Genomic DNA, 14210 nt, shown 5'->3' on the forward strand with positions numbered 1-14210 from the left:
AATGCCGATTACAATTAAATGCAAATTAGCTGCAGCAGTACATGCATAATTCCTTCAGCTGCCTCCTATTCCGAGGCACAAATGCCATTCCAGACTGTTATAATTAATTGCCCCCAGATAAGTGTATGGCAAGAATATCCCTATCATTTCATCTTTCATCATTCATTTACACATCTGACATGGGGAGCGTGTAGTTAACCAGTTAGGCAGTTTAATTAGGTTAATTGAAGCCGCCACCAGCATGCTCTGGAAGTCACTAGACTCTTTGTTATCCATCCACCTTGTCTTTCAGTGCGACAGCCCGCTTACAGCTGAACTGCAGCTGAGAGCAGGGCTTTGAATTGTTTCTCCCAAGTTCAGTTACAGCTGACAGAGAGCACCAGGATCCTGAAAAGGCTCACTCCTTAGACCTCTTAGACGTCTTCCAGTCCAGGGCTTCAGTTTATAGCTTTCTTCACTGCAGTTGCCATTTTTATTCATCCAAATTTTAAGAATTCAGTTATGTTCTGATTTCACGTCATGGGCCATAACTAGGTGGCTTCCAATCAATTTGAAACACTGGTCAGACCGATGCACACATCCTGGATGAGTTCTCTCTACCTTTCTGTAGTCTAAGTGAATCATGTTGCTTCAATGGTTAGCCTACAGCCTAGCACATAATAGATACTTATTACACGTGTTGCATCTGCGAATGAATGCATATTCTATGGTGTTACTTTCATCACTGCAGTTCTATCCTTCCACAAAATTCAAAACTCAAACTCATTGTGGTGAAGTTGAAACAGATTCATAGCTGATCCTTCGGGGGGTTTCAGAAGCTATAAATCATATGGGAAGAATTTCCCTATCTTTTTTTGCCTTGGAGCCACTGGTGGATTCAAATTGTCAGAGAGGTGGTACCACTTTTTGGGTTAGTAGTACAACTCCTGATGGACTGCAGCACTTAAGCTTTAAGAAGAAGTTAGAAAAACTCAGAATGGAGATAAGAATGTGCAGAGCGATACAACAAATATCAACTGCACCTGTGGCCAGGTTTGCCATGTTTCTGAAGCTGCCAAGTTGAACCCAAGGCCCCACATGGCTTGGATAGTTTCCACTGGAATGTTAAATGTGCCAAGCAAAACCTCAAATACTCACAGCATGGTGCTGCCTCATCTGCAATACACCCATACAAAGTCTTTGCAAATGTCTCTGAATGTGGAGCAGTAAAACAAGAGTTATGGGTGTGTTATTATTATTGTTAGGTGCCATTGACTCAAGTATCACTCATAGCAACCCTAGAAACAAAAGATCTAAACCCTATCCTATCCTGTGCCATCATCACACTTGCTGACATGCTAAAGCCTATTGTGGCAGTCACCGTGTTAATCCACGTGGTTGAGAGTCTTCCTCTTCTTTGCCAACCCTCCACCCTTTCATGCATCATGTTCCTCTCCAAGAAAAAGCCTTTCCTAGCAACATGTCTGAAGTATGTGAGGTGAAGTCTCATCATCCTTGCCTCCAAAGAGCATTTTGGCTGTACCCTCTCCAAGATATCTTTGTTCTTTTGGCAGTCCATAGGATGTTCAGTGCTCTTCTCCAACACCAAAGCTCAAAGGCATCAATTCTTCTTCTGTCATACCTAGTCATTGTCCAGCTCTCATATGCATAGCAAGTGATCAAAAAGACCATGGCCTGAATCAGACGCACCTTAGTCCTCAAACTGGCATCATTACTCTTCCATAATTTGGAGAGGTTCCTAACTGCAGATTTTTTCAGTGCAGTGCATGTCTTCATTTCCTGACTGCTGGTACCAAAGGTGTTAATGATAGATCCAAGTAAGATGAAGTTATTGACAGTTTCAATCTCTTCTCCATCCATCATAATGTTGCCTATTGGTCCAGTGATAAGAATCTATGTTTTCCTGCTGTTTAGATGCAATCCATATTGAAGGCTGCATTCCTTGATTTTCTGCAACAAATGCTTCAAGTCCTCCTCCGTTTCAGTAAACAAAGTTGCATAAAACAGGTTGTTGATGAATCTCCCTTCAGTTCTAATTACACATTCCTCCTTATAGAGTTCAGCTTCCAGAGTTTTTGTACTGCCGACCAAAAGGCTTAACTCTGCTAGTTTGAATCCACCAGTTGCTCCAAAGGTTAAAGATTAACAATCTTCTCCCATTTAGATTTATAGCCTCAGATACACTACAGAGGGTCGCATGGACTTGATGACAGTGAGTTTGGGTTTGAGAGTTACTAAATGAGAAAGCTACAGAGCCAGCTCTAAGATAATGTAATACTTTTCCCCATAATTATCTCTTTAAAGTAACTGTCTAGCTCTAGAGCTTTGTTTTCTAACCAAGACAGTGCCTGCTTCATCTCATGTGACTAGTCTTCACAATGAAATTGGAGATTATATTTTTAAACATTTCCACACTTACATTTTTCAATTCATATGCTGTTATTGTTAGGTGTTGTTGAGTCGATTATGTCTCTTGTCTGCCTTTTGAATAACAAACTTTGTCCTATCCTATGTCATCCTCATAATCCCACCATGCTCAAGCCAATTGTTGTAGTCATTGTGTTAATACAGCTCCTCAAAGATCTTCCTCTCTGTTACTGACCCTCTACTTTTCTAAGCATGATGTCTTCGTGCACGGACTATCACCTCCTTACAACTTGTCCAGTGTATATGAGATGAAGCTTCACTATCCTTGCCTTTAAGTAACACCTTTGTTATACTTCCTCCAAGGCAGCCTTGTATATTTTTTTTTTACAGTCTGTGGGGTAAGCAGTAATCTTTTTCAACACTACAATTCAAAGGAATTGATTCTTCTTCAGTCTTCCTTATTCACTTGCATATGAAACAACTGAAAAGACCATAGCTCAGATCTGAAGCACCTTGCTCTTCAAACTGACACCCTTGCTCATTAACCCTTTAAGGGGGTCCTTGGCAGCACCTCTTCCCAATGCAACACATATTTTCTTTCTTGATTGCTGCTACTATGAGAGTTGATGGTGGAGCTAATGAATGTTAGAAAATATTAGACTAAAATGAATATGCTCTGTTTTATATGGTCTACTTGGAACATGGTGTTGCACTCCTACATCAAGCAGCGAGGTCCTGTATGCTCCATGAGTACTTTTGGTGAGAACTGTAGGCTTATTAGACCAAGTCAAAATTTGGTGACAGAGTTTCCATTCCGTCTCTAGAATGCTCACTCTCTGAACCCAATCACCAGTCAAAGCATAGATATTGTGGCCAGAGATGGCTGGCCCTTGGTCAGAGAGGGTATGTTTTCCAATGGTTCAAGCTCTCAGGCTTTGAGTTATCTTGTAATCTAAGGAGAGCTGAAACAAGCTGTCCCTACTCAGCCGTTCCCAGATCTCACATTCATGAGCAAAACAAGCATTGTCCATATTTTAAGCCACTGAGTAGCAGAATGATTTGTGATGCCTGTATAAAATCTGTGACGGTGATGTGAGAGGAAATATTCCTGATCCAGGTCATTCAACAACCGGGGATGCCTTCTCCACACACATACACTCTTAGCTTCACTAAGGCCCTGGAAAAGACTGAACTGCAAGATAGGAGGAGTCGAGTATCTTGAATTTTTCTCACTGTGGCAAATGTTCCATCAGCTGAGACACAACATCAGACTGTTCAAGAGCTAGAAACCTATTTCTATTGTGCTAAACTGATCTAGTGGTAAGGACGGACTTGTGCTGCAATCTCAAAGGAACGCGGTTGGAATCCTCTAGCTGCCTTCCACCACCACAATCACCAAAGGCTAGAAAAGTATAAATCATTACATTTGAATGGCTTACCAATTACCATCAGGTCAAGTCTAACTCATGGAAACCCCATGTATATCTGAGTAGATCTGAGCGTCACAGAATTTGTAATGACTGACTTTGTGGAGGTTGATCTCCAGGTCTCTCTCCAAAACACCTGTTGATGGCTCCAACCTCCAACTTTCTGTCAGTGTCTGTGTATGCTCACCAATGCATTGCTCAGGGGTTTTTAATAGTTTGTGTTGTTGTTGTTAAGTACCATCAAGTCAGAACCAACCCATAGCTGACCCTCCAGTAAGTTTTCAGAGGTCATTTAATTGTATGGAAAGAGATTGTCCATTTTTCTCCCTCAGAGCAGCTGGAGGATTCAAACCACATACCTTCGGGTTGGCTGTGCAATTTCTAGCATTTAGAATCACTTTACTTCACCTTACATTTTCTAACCTGTCTCAAGTCTTCTGGCCTTAGTAGTATACGCCCACCTGTTTTGTTGACAAATTGTCTGAATAAGACTTAACTCGTTTTTCTGTTTAAATATCTTCACACTAATAGATGAGCCTATGTAGGCAGTGTCATAAGGATAGTGTTTACAACATCAGATTTCCTGAGTTTATTTAGAGGGTAACAGAAAGCATACACATGCTCTCTTTTCCATTTTCCACACCTCAGTGATTAGGGAAGCACTAGTTCAAGACATCAAAGAAAAGGAACATCGGGCTCCAGAGAGGAAGACCCAACTGAGGACGGCAAACTGGAGCTTCAGGTTCCCCTCCAGAGCAGTCTTCTGCACCTAAGATGAATGTATTACATGTAGCTTTTGAGCAGACCATAGTGATGTCACACTTCCTAACCACTTTGGAGAGAACAGATAAACTTCCCATGGACTTCAGCACCATTAAAAGCTTTAGCTGCCAGGCAATAGAATCCAACTCATGATAACCCCATGTATGTCACAGTAGAACTGTTCTCTGTAGAATTCCTAATGGCTGGTTTTTCTCCAAGGTAGATCAATAAGCCTTCCTTTTGAAGTGCCTCTGGGGACCCAAGCCTTCAATCTTGCAATTGACAGCTAAGTGCTAACCATTTGCACTACTCAGGAACTCTGTGCCAGATATCAATCTAAGAAAATGAAAAAAAAAAATCAAGAAAGTGTCTTTCCTTGGACAACTATGCCATAGGCTTCTAGGCCCTTCCCTATACAGCTAAGGAGTCCTGTTCTATTACTCATCTTGTGAGCCTTCCATTAACAAGAGTCTTCCCACTTTAACTGTTTAAAGATCTCTAAGCCATAAAGCCCTCCCAAGCAATAATGCAACATTCTCTAACTATTCAACTGGGGAATATAAAAACAGAGAAAGTGTGCCTATTTTTAACTATAAATATGACTTAGTACTACAATGCTTGCTGGAAAGGATTTGAAGTTCTTAAAGATCAAAACTATCATCAAAAACATGGGGTTGTACAATTTGATGGGGGAGTGACGGAAATTGGAAGAATCTTGTCTGAAAAACAGTATGTTTGAATTTTTTAAATAAACTAGTGTAAATTAAAAACAATATTAAAAAAAAACAAACAGAAATCTTCACAGTTGGATCAATAAGCCATACGATAAATGGAGAAAATAATGGCATTGCCAATGTTTTCATTGTATTTGAATCCATAATCAACAGCCATGGGAGTAGCAGTCAAGAAATCCTCAATGTATTGCCCTGGGCAAATCTGCTGTCAAGGACCTCTTTAAAGTGCTACAGAACAAGAATATCATACTAAGGAATAAGGAGTTTCTGCTCAGGTCATGGTATTGTATTTTCACATACATCTGGAAGTGAGATAATGATTAAAGGAGATTAAAGAATTCATGCCTTTGCGTTATGGTCCTTGAATTATGCCATAGACTGAAAAAGAACAAATAAATCTGTCTTAGAAGAAAGAGTGGTCCTTAGAAACAAAAATGGTGAAACTAAACAAACAAACAAACTCTCAAAGAATAGTAAAACTATGTCTCACATACTTTGACCATGTCCTCAAGATGGGCCAGTTCCTAGGGAAGGATACTGTGCTTAGAAAAGTAGATTGTGTTGTTTTGTGTCACCAAGACAACTATGATTCATAGCAACTTTATGAATGATGGATCTGAAATATGCCCTATTCTGTGAATCCATATCACCACGGATATGCTCGAGACTATTGTTACAGTCCCTGTGTCAATCCATTGTGTTGAGGCTCTTTCTCTCTTAAGCCAACCATCCATCTTTCCAAGAATTATGTCCTTCTTCAAGGACTGGTCCCTCCTAACAGCATGGCCAATGTATGTGAGATACAATTTCACCATCCTTGTCTCCAAGGAGCACGCTGTTTTCATTTTCTCTGGAATGGATTTTTTTTTTCTCTTGGCAGTCCATGGGATATTTAGTACTCTTCTAAAACATTAAAGCTCAAAGGCATCACTTCTGTACTCCTTTATCATTGTCCAACTTTCAGATGCAAAGCAAGCAGCAATTGAAAAGACCATGACTTGGGACAAGCACCTTAGTCTTTAAACTGACATCATTGCTCTTTAGTACTCTGGAGTGGTCTCTGACAGCAGATTTTCCCAATGCACCTTTTAATTTCTTGACAACTACAACCAAGGGTGTTGATTGTGTATCTAAGTAAGACAAAATCATTGCCAACTTCAGTCTTTTCTCCCTCTATCATGATGTTGCCTGTTGGTTGGTCCAGTAATGAGGAAGCTTGTTTTCTTGATGTTGAGATGTAATGAAAATCAATGGCCAGTTCAAAGATCTCCCCAACAAGATGGATTGATACAGTCACCTCTGCAGCAGGCTTAAACACAGCAGCAATTAAGAAGACGGTGCAGATTTGGGCAGGGTTTCATTTTCTTGAACTTGGGGGTCTCTCTGAGTCAGTCAGGGCTGACTTAATGGCATCTATCAACAACTGAGGCAAATAATGGGACTCTCTTTCTTTCTCAGCATTTCTGTATTCTGAAAGACTCAAAAAGAACTTGCTCTCTATCCAGTATGAAACTTTACTCTCTCACCTAAAATACACTGAGAAACATGAAAAGAATTCTGCTGGGAGATCACCAAGAGTGTTCATGAATCCCTGGATAGGAATCTTATTGAGAAATTGGTGTTTCAGGACGTGACATTTTGGAGTATTTAGCACAAAGTATGTTCATCATGAAATATCAGTGACCCTTGATCTGACATCTGACCTGTGTGTCCCCAAACACCAAGGGACCTGCCCCACATCCTTCCTGCTTCTCACACGTATATTATTTATAGCCACCCAAAATGTGCTCTGTTTAATTTTTCTATTATGTAATTATTTTTTTTTGCAAGAGCAAATGGCAAATACCCAGGGAGTAATTAGCATCTAATCCAAGACAAAAAGCTTTACCACCAAAAGGAAATGTACAATAAAAATATCCCTGCTCCATGTTGACTTTTGAATTCCGGTAAGAACCCACTTCCTCGGTGTATTTCACATCCCCAAGACTCCCAACTCCCCATCCTATCAGGGTGCAATCACAAACGAGTCTGTGGGGTTCACCATATGTTGCAAGCCCTGGAGCAGTCCAGAATCGGATCATGTGCTGTTTCCCCAAATGGCTGGTGAGAGAATTTTGTGGATTTTATGCTTCAGCTGAGCCCCTAGAGTGGAATTCAGCTCTTCACAGTTCATTCCTAAGTTGGACAAGCCCCTTCTCTATGAGGGCTCCAAGAATGTTAGCAATTCCCTCATCCTTACATGGTTTTGAGCTCAGGCTAATCCCTTATCTCTTCATGAGCTGTTTGGTTCATGCTGTTTTGATTGCACTGGAACGCCTGAGCCCCAGAGATCCCTGATTCTGGCCTCCTATCTTCGATGGGTCCCTCTGGGCCTCTGAGCTTAATGTCTTCAATGGAGATCTTGTGGGATAATGTTTCCAAATTTGTTTTCCAGAGCTCCAGTCCCTGGGAGCTGTCTTGCCTGGGTTTTGTCAGTCCTCTGCAGATCCTTCCCTCTCCTCCTCCATCAGCAGCAAGCTCCCTGTTGGCCCCATCACTCACTGCTGACCTTGGAAAAGCAAAAGCAAAGCTTTTGGTGGACGCACTCAAGTGGAGACGCTCAGAAGTGCCGAAACTTCTTCCAGTTTTCAGTTTCCTTTGTCTTTGACTCATTCCTAATAGATTGGGGATTTCTAAAGCTTTGGCAGGCCATGAGAACTGTTTTCACCCATCGCAGCCCTTGAAGCTTCTCATTAGACGACCAGTGTTCTCTTGGTAGATTAACCTTTCTTACCAGTAAAAGACCTCATTTGATCTGCTTTTGTGTTAGACTTTGCTTCTGAGCACACAGTGGCCTCACCATAGCCCCCAGGACTAGGTGAAATCATCAACCCCAGGTCTCAAGTTCTATTTAGTCTAGAATATGTGTAGGGATAGGAGATAGCCTCAAAGTTAGCCCCATGCTTCAGTGCTCTCCCCTCCCTTCCTCAGACCCAAGTCCCTGTTGCTACTCCCTGGATTGCTTGACAAATAAGAACATCTGCCTCAAGCAAATGAGCCGAGATCCTTAACAAATCCAGATTCTCCAGCAAGTCAGATGAAAAGGAAGGTAAATCAGCAATGAAGCACATTCTGCTTTGGGCGCAGTGCTGCTCATGTCCCAGACACACACAGCTGTGTGATGATTTTAAGCCTTCACATTATAATCAGGTTTCAGATCTGACCCTCCACACCCTGACAAGCAGGCTTCTTGTGGAGAAGCTGTTAGCAGCTAAGGGTTACAAAGGATATTAAGGATCAACCATTCTAGCCTGTGTATTTCACAAATGTAGGCGCTAAAATCCAAAGTACATGACTTTCTTAACACCATGTTTGAATCACTCACACACTTAGTTCAGGAAGTATTTATTAAAGAAGTGCTGGGTGACAGAGGATGCAAACATTAACAGAGTTCTTAACTTAAAAAAAAATCCCAATTCAATTACAGTGCGAGACATGAGAGCCAGTGATTTCTTTGTGCCTGGCATTGGTGCACATCTGTGTTAGAATGTCTGGGGCTGGACCTCAGGGAAGTGTCGTTTTGGGAACACCCTTCTTTCTGATGTTCACGTAGGCCTGTGAAATCTGGGAAATAAGTGTAGAATGTGATGAGAGAACAAAGGAGAAGAGTTTACTCATCTTGAGAGAAGAAGGGCAGGACAGGGAATTTAGTAATGAATGCATTCATTCATTTGACCAGATACTTACTGAGAGAAGTCATATGCCACATAATCTTCTGAATGCTGAAACTTGGAAGGAAGCAAAAGGAATGAAAATCTCTCTTTTGATGGGATGTTGAGCTTGGTCTTTTTTTAGTAGGATCCAGATTGGTGGAAAAATGAAGGAGAAGAAAGGTGTTCTAAGTACAAGAAACAATGACACAGAGAGTATTTTGCTGTCGCTGTTACCTGCCATTGAATCGACCCTAACACACAGTAACCCCACATATAGTCAAAATGTGACCTAGTTCTACATCGTTCCATGAGTGGATCCTGACTAGACCATTGCGGTCTGCAGAGTTTCCACTGCTTGTTTTCAGAGGTATAGTACCAGGCCTCTTTTCCTAGTTTACCTTATTCTACAAGCTTTGTTGAAACTTGCTCAGTATAATAGCAACTTGCAGGCCTTTATGGACAGATGGGACAGTGCAAATGGTGAATGAAGAACGGCTCTACTCAACAAGGCTGGGGGCAAGTGGAGTCTAGAAATGGGTTTCTGAAGAAAACTCAGAGAATGAGTTTTAAGTGTAAAGAAAGTGAGAACTGAGGAGTAGGAAGATTATTGTTATTTGGACTGCAGAACTCCCTTTAGATGATAACAAGGGCTAAGTGGTGGCTGTGAGATGTTGCACAGAACTGGAGGTAAAGTTCTGGGAATGAGAAGATCACTCAACAGGGCAGCCTGAGCTTCAGTCGGGGAAGGGCAGTTTCTCCATGTTATCTTCCAGAGGAAGATACACAGTCTTTTTATTGTTTACCCTCATATTTTGCTTATTACACCAGGGGTTCTGCAAGACGAAGATGAGAAATCCTCTCTTGTGTAATTTATAATCTCTGAAAATATGCTGGAGGGTCAGCTATAGGTTGGTTCTGACTTGACACCACCACCACTTATGAAAAGATAAATTGTTATCAGCTGTAAAATAAGACCAACTGCTGTTGCCACTTAAGCATTTAGGATTTGTTTTCTTTCAGTGGAAGCAAGCCATGGGTAGAGATGCTGTTATCTTCGTTTCCCTCTGAAAACCAGGCTGGTGCTGGATTTCCTTAGCGAAATGTATCCTTTCCTGTAAGTTTGTTTTTTGTGGTGTTTTGGTGGCTTGTTTGTTTGTTTTTATGAAGATATCACTTTAAAGTACCAAGATACTCTGTATCACTCCTCTAGCTAAATTGAATAGGCTATTTTTATTGTTAGTAGAGGAACTTCATTCTTGGTGGTCTGGAAATACTTTACATATATAATCCTCTGAAATCTGTATCTTTTGCTATTATAGAGTGTCCCAAAGATAATGAAACAACAAATTCATATGCTCTTTTCTTGTATATTTGTTAAATTCTGGCTTTTAATCACAACTTTGTGTTACGGTTATGCAACATATTTGCTCCATTTTCTTTTGCCTTAGTTTGCAAATTTGATTACAGTTTCTTAAAAGCTTTGGATCCCTTGAGGGAGTTATTTGTATAGATACCTATCTTTACCCTCCCAATAGACCTAGAAGCTGATGCTAAAACTGCTAACAACAAAAAAAAAAAAAAAACTATTTAAAAAGGAAAAAAAATAGCAGGCCCAAACTTGAAATTGCATTTGTATTTGGTGTAGTCTCTACCCAGTTGCCTGGCAGGCTCTCGGAGCCTTCCCTCCTCTTCTTCCATTACTGGTGCTCCTTGCACTATAGCACCCAGCACTGTTTTGTGTTGCTGAGTTGAGTCACCTATGACTCATGGCAACCTCACGAACAACATATCTGAAACTTGCTCTATTTTATAATCTCCACCATGCTCAAATTCAATGTTGCAGTTAACTGTGCAAGTCCTTCTCATTGAGGGACTTCTTCTCTTTCACTAATCTTCCACTTTTCTCAGTATGATGCCCTTTTCCCAAAGAGCGCTTAACAGCGTGCCAAAGTATGTGAGATGAAGTTGCACCATCCATGTCTCTGAAGAACCCTCTGGCTGTTTTTTCTCCAAGTTACTTGCACATAGTAAGTTCTCAATAAGATTTTTTTTTTCAATGAATGAAGGAGTTACTAATATAGCTGTTTCTCTCATTCTTATCTTTTTTCCCACTGGATTAATAAAATGTTCTCCTTTGTTCTATCATCACATCTTGTGCTTACTGAGGACTGTCAGCTTCAGTGAGCAGGAGGAACTGTGATATCTAAAAAAATTACCAAGGCAAGGGTCCAGGACCAGAGAATCCAACTCAGGTGTGGGCCAAGATGTGGTGGGCACAGGAGGATCACAGGCTTACAAACATATCTTCCCAATTAGATCAAGACTTTTTGATGACAAGGGCTATTTCTAATTGTGTACTAAAGAGCAACAATGTCAGTCTAGAGACTAAGCTGCACTTGATTCAGGCCATGATCTTTGCAATTGCTTACTATACATCAGAAAGCTGGACAATGACTAATAATGATGGAAGGATAATTGATGCCTTTAAGCTGTGGTGCTGGAGTACTGAATATACCATGGACTGCTAGAGGAACAAACAGGTTCATCCTAGAGAGGTTGAAACTTGGCTGCTCCTTGGAAGCGAGGATTCTGAAGCTTTGTCTGATATACTTTGGACATGTTGCAAGGAGGGAAAAGTCCTTGGAGAGAGGCGTCATGCTTGGGGAGGTGGAGGGACAGCGTAAGAGAGGAAGACCCTAGATGAGATGGATTGATTCAGTGACTTGGGTAATGGGGGTAGGTGTGTCGGAGATAAGATCAGCACTGAATAAATACAACAGGGTATATGTCTTGTTGTACATAGGGACACTATGAGTCTCAGGTGACTTGATGGCACACAACACCACCATCACACGATTTTAATTCACCAGCTGTTCCACCAGAGAAAGATGGACAATCTCTTCCTGTGTGATATACTTCCTCTGAAAATCCTCCAAAGAGTCAGCTCTTAGTTGTTTCAACAGCACACAAGAACAACTACTGTTTAATAGATGCTTGTGTCTAAGTATTTGATACACTGTAACTGCTTAACAAGGGCAACAATCTGATTGTTAGAAACACTATCTTCTCTTCAGGGAGTTACATACTTTCAATCTCTTCACAGATGCCAATTTCCTCACCCAAGTTTAGATGGTGTGGATTATAAGTAATTTCAGATCTTTCTGTCTACAAAGTTGCTTTACTCATTTAACTCCAATGTGTACCCCGAAGAGAATTGATTGCAGGTTCCTGAGAATCTGGTCTAAGGAAGGGTGAGGGACTTCCTGCATTCCTTTGTGGCTCAAAGGCTGTACTCAAAGATGAGGAACACATGTGCCCTCCTTCCTGAGTAAGTTGTGCAGCTCTGCTTGCTGCTCTGTTCATGCTGTGGATTGAATCACGTTCCCCAACATATGTGCCAATTTGGCTAGGCCATCATTCTCAATATTAATTATCCTCTATTTTGTGGTCTGAGGTAATTCTATAGAATGTAAAACCTAACCTCTGTTAATAAGACAGAATTAGAGGCAGTTATGTTAATGAGGCAGGATCTAATCAGTAGGATTGGATTATACTTTGAGTCAATCTTTCTTGAAACAAAAGAAATGAAACAAGCCAGAAGAGATGGAACGGTCTGACAACCAAAAGAAAGAAGAGCTAAGAGTGGAAAGCAAACTTTGAATCCAGGGTCCCTGTGCTGAGAACCTGCTAGACTTAGAAAGAAGGATGTCAAGACACATGAAGAGAAAAAAAAAAAAGACACATGAAGAGCTCCAAAAGATGCTGTGCCAACAGATGTTATAGGATACAGGGCCTTCCCCTAGAGTTAACAGGAAATGGAAGCATTCCCCCAGATCAAGTGCCCTGAATTCACATTTCTAACTTCCAAATTTTCTAGAAAACAATTTTCTGTTTGTTAAAGCCATCCAATTTGTATGTCTTTGTTATGTTGTTGTTGTTATGTGCTGTCAAGTTGCCTGCGACACATAGCTACCCTATGTACAGCAGTTCTGCAGCCTTGCCCTCCTGGACCAGTCTCACTGATTCCAACACACCAATCCCCATTGCCCCATTTACTGTGTCAATCCATCTCATCTGTGGTCTTCCTCTCCTGTGCTTTCTCTCTATCCTTCCGAGCATTATGTCCTTCAAAGATTGGTCTCTCCTGGCCACAGGCCCAAAGTATGTGAGACAGAGCTTCAAGATTCTAGCCCTCCAAGGAGAAACTTGGTTTCATCCTTTCCAAGCCAAAACTATTTGTTTTCTTGGTGGTCCATGGTATGTTCAAGACTCTTCTCCAGCACCACAATTTGAAGGCTTTGATTCTTCTTCTGTCATCCTTAGTCATTGTCCAACTCTCTGAAGCATAACAAATAATTGTGAAGACCATGACCTGGATTAGGAGCACCTTAGTCTCTAGACTAACATCGTTGCTTTTCAGTACTCTGAAGAGATACTTGACAGCAGATCTTCCCAGTGCAATTTGTCTTTTGATTTCCTGACTGTGGGTGATTGTGGAGTTGAACAAGCTATAATTGTTAACATCCTCTATCTCCTCTCCATTTATCCTGGTGCTGCCAATTGGACCAGTAGTGAGAATCTTTGTCCTCTGGATAATGGGCTTCAATCCATATTAAAGAGTACAGTCCTTGACCTTCTGCAGCAAATGCTTCAGGCCCTCCTCCATTTCAGCAAGCAAGGTTGTGTCATTTGCATAGCATCACAGAAAACCTAAGACACTTCAGAACTCTCACCCCTGGTTTTCAGGATCCTGGCAAACTATCCCTTCACAGTTTTTTCCAGAAAGCCCTGGGGACCTCAAGTTAGTGGGATAGCTAACATTTAGAAACAATATGGTAGAATGCATATCATAAAGACTTTGAAGCATTATGGTAGCGTGGAGGGAAAAGAAAGTTGTCAGGCAGTTGATTCTGGACAACAGTTGGATCTGTGTGTGTCAGAGTTTAACTGTACTCCCTGGGATTTTCAATGGTTATTTTTCCACAACTAGTCAAGCCTTTCTCCCAATGTGACTCAGAGAGTATTTAAACCTCTGACTTTGCACTTATCAGTGAGGGCTGCCACTACCAAGGAATGCCAACATGTAAATGAGATCCCCAATAATCTAGAGAAATGAAAAGTCTTTTCCTACCCCCCCCTTTCCCCCAGAAAAGAGTAAATACATTTTAGAAGAAAGAGCTTTGAGTTTGGAGTCCCGGGATTTGAGTGAGATCTGTCCATGGTTTGAG

Source organism: Elephantulus edwardii, unplaced genomic scaffold (assembly GCF_000299155.1).
Source record: "Elephantulus edwardii isolate Elephantulus edwardi_28Jun2011 unplaced genomic scaffold, EleEdw1.0 scaffold00073, whole genome shotgun sequence".
NCBI lineage: Eukaryota > Metazoa > Chordata > Mammalia > Macroscelidea > Macroscelididae > Elephantulus > Elephantulus edwardii.